Here is a 5,665-nt window from a genome sequence, read left to right on the forward strand (position 1 = left end):
GGGGACTTGAGCCATGTCTGCCATTGTCTGCTGGGAGGGGTCAGAGCAGGGAGCAGGCTGAGACATGGGACAAGAGGAATGGGCAGAAACTGGTGGACAGAAAGTTCCACCTGAAAATGTGGGAGAACTTTTTGTTGAGGGTGGCTGAGCACTGGAACAGGATGCCCAGAGAGACTGTGGAGATCTTCCCTGGAGATGCTCAAAATCTGTCTGGACACAATCCTGAGTAACGCATTCTGGGGCACTCTGTGTGAGCAGGGAGGTTGGACTGGATGAGCACCTGTGATCCCTTCCCAACTTACCCACTTTGTGTTTATAAAAGGCACCCCACATGTCCTTTGAGGTGATCTCCTCTGCATCTGGCACCCCAGGGAATTACAGAGCAGCGACTTCTATGCCATTCATCTCTCAGGATGCACTTAGGTGACAACAGGTCAGTTTGTACAATTACCTTCCAACAGGAAAAATGCTTCCAACATTTCCTGTGTTATGAGCACCACTTAGCATAATTACTGCATCTGAACCATGCTCCCTTGATGTCAAATGCAAGCCCTTGGCAGCTGCTTGTGACACTGCTGTTAATCACAAACTCTTTGTTTGCATGTTGTTGGGAAAGAGCCTGTCTCTCATTTCAGTCTGGCACAGAAAACTGCTATGTAGGGATAGATGCTCATATATCAAGGATGCTTAGGCTGACCTTTGAACTTGCCCAAAATTGGTCCCAACAATTTACTAATAAATTACTTACTTGTTTTTCTGTAATTCCAAGTAATGCTGCTTAGGATGCTTGGACACAGAATCATGCTCAGAGTCACACGAGGATGCCTGTGGCTGACTTGGTGCTTACACTCCTATCTCCAGCTTGCAGGACTGGAAAGTCTACTTTTTTGCAGCTTCCACCCCAGTAGACATCATAAGTCAACAGAAGCTCTTTGCTAATTTTGAATGGGATTACACTGCACAAAAAAAAAAATCACCTCAAAAAAAATTAGAAAGAGGAAAAAATATCTCTCATTCAAACTAGAAATCTTTAAATAATCTGTCAGTAAGAAGCAATAGTAACACAGCCATAATGGGGACAGGGAGTGACTGTTCATGTTTTCTTAATTTTTTCTGCCAGATCTGTGCTGTCACATGTCATCCCTCTTACAGGGCTGAGACAGCAGTTTCAAAACAAGATCAGATTTGCCTGCAAAAACAAATTTTCCACAGCATCATGCTGGACTAGAAGCAACTCTACACCTCTCAATTCATCTCTTTATCAATCAGACTTACCATTATTGTGCTACCTAGCTTCTACAATGCATCACCACTGCAGTTATCAGTTACTGTAACTAAAAATAGGTCATGGAATAAAGGTGCAAAATGTCTGAACTAATTTTATAACAGTAGGCAAACATGAAATATCTTTATCACCTTGTTGGAAGTTTTATTATCCAGCTCAGATCAGTCAGCAAAGGACTACAAGTCCTCTCATAAACCTGGTTTTCCAAAGCCTTTGGTTTGGTTTTCCCTGCCCTTAAGAATTAAGACTGGGCATGCCCATATTTCTGTCTGTCTGTATCTGCAGCACAGAAGGCTCTGTCTTATTCAAGATATGTTATTGAATTCTCTTATCAAAACCATGAGAAGAATCCAGCCCTGTGCTGGTTCCTGACCTACTGAACAAGGCAGGAGAGCTGGCCAGATAATGCCCACGCTTTCCAGGAGATTTCATTGACTGATTCTACTCAGGGTGAGGCAGAGGGACACCACCCCAGGAAGGTCTCCTGCACTCCTGGCACCAGCTGGCACAGAAAGCATGCCCAGAAACTGAAGGACTGGAGAAGCTGAGGAAGTGGCTTCGGAGACAGGGGAGTCTCCAGGGGTCCCTGGCAGGGTGAGCCTTGGTGCCAGGTCTCTTCTCAGCAGGTGGGGATCCCATTAGGAGTCCTGGGCACACCTCAGTGCTGAGGGATAAGTGCCTTTGAGCAGGAAAAATTAAAAGAATATATAATTAAACACATAAATAAGTAACCTCCAAACTTCACCCACTTGTTCTGTTTAACTTCAGATTATCTGTTTATTTTTTGAAGTTGCATTTTTCAGGACTATCATGAGACAGAGAGCTGCCTGCCCATGCTGTTTTGTACGGGACAGGTTTGATCCTGCTGAGAGGAGGAACAAGAAAGCAAGAGGGGAAAAAAACCAAAATATTTTAATCTGCTCCAGCCCAGTGACAGTTTTCCAGTCCTCAGGAGATGAAGGCTTGTGGGGGAAGTTGATTGGTTTTAAATTTATTTTTATTAAGAGAGCTGTGTAAAGAAGAGCTACCAAACATACACTCTGTCCAGCTGGAATGATTAACCAAAAAAATTTCAGTCATGCACAGAGTGAGCCAGTGCCTTTCATCAGCATTTTTGGCAACGTGGCAACTGTAGACCAGCTTCAAATAATGTGTCTCAGCTTCATTTTTGAGCAGTTCCTACTGAATCACAACATAATCTGGGTGGAAAATTATTTCTAAACAAAGTCAAACAATGGTTCCTCAGAAACAGAAAACTTGGCCAAAGGAATCCACCAGATTCTGTGGGTGCATCTATTGCATCAATGGACCTTCAAGTCTTGGGAAACAGTAGTAGATAATCTATGTAGTAGATAATAGTAGTAGAAAATCAAACACCTCCTCCGTTTTATACTTTATCAACTTTTGCATTAAAACTGGTTTTGGTGTTCCCAGGTCACAGGTGTTCAGGCTCAAGCACCTTACAGCCACGAGGGATCCCAGGCACAAGAGGTGTGCCCCTGCCTGAACATTTTTCAGAAGATTTGGGGTGTGGTTGAAGGGCAGGACAGGAAAGGAATTGTTTGTTTTAGTCTCCAGGCAATGCTGCAGCAAACAGCAAGGAGGGAACCACTGACCTTTTGCACCTAGGCAGAAACCAGGTGAGAAGCTGGCAAAAGACCCTAAATCCCTCCTACATAGGCCTGGCTTTACAGCCCAGCAATTTTACTGATCTCTCACTACACCAAAGCAAGCTATAATAATCTCTGCACTCCCAGGTGATGGGACAGAGCACCCAGCCTGGCAATAAAGACTTGCATATCAAATCTCTGATAGATCCCATCTCAGCTCCATGCAAGCAGTCAGCACAATTGAGAGGTGAGCACAAAGTGGCCAAAAGCAAAAGTGTATTTGAGCAGAGATAAAGGGAAACTCAGCAGTATGCCAAATGCTGGTCAAGTTTTGCAAGGAGATAAGCAAGAAAGCACGTGGCTTCCAAAAACATCCTTGTCTGAGTGGCAGGACTGTCACAGACTGGATGCAAACACAACTGGAACGTCACTGCTTTCATTCAGACTGTTTGTGTTTTGGGGAGGTGTGGAAACCCAGGGCACTGGGAATATTTCTCTGTCTGCTCTGGGGTGCCCTGACCCCCAGGGCAGCACTGACTTTGACCCTCATCCATGGAGAAAGTTTCCCAGACTTCAAGATAGACTGGAATCCACAAAAGTGAGAAATAGATTATAGAGAGCAGTGTAGGTGTGTCACTGGGTGAGAAATTGAGGTTTTGGGGTTTTTAGTATGTTGTGGATGGAAGCAAGATGGAGGGCACAGGGTGTTGTCCTGGGTTTCTTCTTCATGCTTCTTCTTCCTCCTTCTCCATGGGTTTGGGTGGCATTTTGTAATTGGGCAGAAAAGTCCCCATTGCAGCTCTGTGGGATCAGTTATTGGGGTAAAAGGGAAAATAATCCAGGTGTCAGTTCTTCATTTGGTAATTTAGTCTTAAAAGACCTTGGAACAAGAGATTGTTGGCCATTTTGTGCCAGCTAATGAAAAGCTGCAGAACTCACAGTAGTGAGACTGTTTTACTGATAAGAAATAATAAACACCTGAGTCTGAACATGAACTACTGTCTCAAGTGCCTCCAATCCAGACCCAGAGAAACAGATGACTGGTACTGCCACAGGGAGGGAAGATTGATATTCCTATCTCTCTTGCACCCCAAGATGTCAAAGCTCATGTCCCTGTTCACTGCCAAGACAGCACAGACTATTTTTGCCCTCTTCAGGAGCTGCTCCCCACAGGTTGGCAGAACATCAGCAACTTAATTACACAGACAGCTACTAGGGCCTGCCTGAACCTTCACACTAGGAAAAATTGTGCTTTCTCTCACGAAATTTAGAAATAAATATTGATTTTTAGCTAAGGTGAGTTCCAAGATCTGAAGAGTTGCTGCTATATACCTCTCCCATCACAAAGCCCCTGCTCACCTTGCTGTCCCTGTGGGTCACAGCCACAGGGAAGGTGTTGCCTTAAGGGCCTTTGGACACTCACAGCACAGCAGGTGTTGCTGAACTAAACAATTTCCCCACTATTAGACCAACTTCTGATAGGCCAAGGGTAAAGGACTGCAGATAACAACTGCAGAATGGGCACTTTCACTGCTTGCTAACATTGACATTAACACATAACCCTTCAGAGACAAAAAACCCTCTACAACATATAGCAAGAGTGGCTGGATCTGCAGTTGTGTTCAGAAATGAACACATCAGGCTTGACAAAGCCCACACAGGATAGCACAGACCATAGCTCTGACAGCATACAACAAGTTGTAGGATTTTTTTGCTCTTGGATCTCACGGTATCCCTGTCACAAAATGGAAGAACCTCTCCTATAACTAGCCTTACTAGGCAGCTGCATCTCTGGAGGACTGCAGATGGCATTGCTGGGACTGTGCTAAACCTTCCCCAGGTAGCTCTGCTCAGTTCCTGGCTTACACAATTCACAGGCCCAGAGAGGAACCCAGCTACACCCCCAAATATTATTATAGTTGCAAATAAGCTGGTTGGAATCTTAAATACCTTTCAAAATGTGGGTGTGCTCCCTGCCCCTTTCTAGGCTGAGCAGAGCCTTCCCCACCTGATTAAAGCAGGTCCTGCCCAACTGAAATAGTCTATTTTATGTCTTGCTTGTGCTGGGAGAAAAGCAACCGTGGAGCAAATTACATTTCCAACACCCCCCAGTGCTTGCTGCTATTCCCTAGGAAAATCCAGAAGCCTTGTGGCAAATACAACCATCAACACCTTTACAGAAAAGGTACAAATTCTCCCTTGAGTGTCTGAGATCCTGAGCCCTCAGGCAGCCACCCACTGCAGGGTACCCTGAAAAAGGGGGGAACTGACTTCAGAGAGAAACAAACAGCTAATTGATTGTCCCAAAAGCTTTATCATTTAAAAGATCAGACTGACAAAAGTAGTAGCAAAAATGAGCTTCACATTCATTCCTTTCTCACTGTCAAGCTGAATTTTTGTTCCCATCCCTACTGGCATGTTCAGGTCATTAGGCCTCAGTAACAGATACACATTTCTTGCCAAGCATTCCCATTGCCAGGACTTACACATCTCTTGGACAGAAATGCTGCTGGCTGTCGCCTCCTCCTTTGCAGTTGAACACACTGCTTCAATTTTTGCTACTATGGCTGCACCATGAAAGGTCTTCCACTGTTGCTCAAGTGGCTCAAAAGCCAGAAAGAAAACTCATTAATTTTTTATATGTCTGCATCTGCCCTCACCCTGGGATAAGAGTCCTGACCACATAAGGTATTGGTTAAATATGTGAAAACCAGGGAAGCCAGGCACAACCAGGGCTGGAAAGCCCCACTCTGCAGCCAAATCCAAAATG

This window comes from Haemorhous mexicanus, chromosome 2, assembly GCF_027477595.1.
Source record: "Haemorhous mexicanus isolate bHaeMex1 chromosome 2, bHaeMex1.pri, whole genome shotgun sequence".
NCBI lineage: Eukaryota > Metazoa > Chordata > Aves > Passeriformes > Fringillidae > Haemorhous > Haemorhous mexicanus.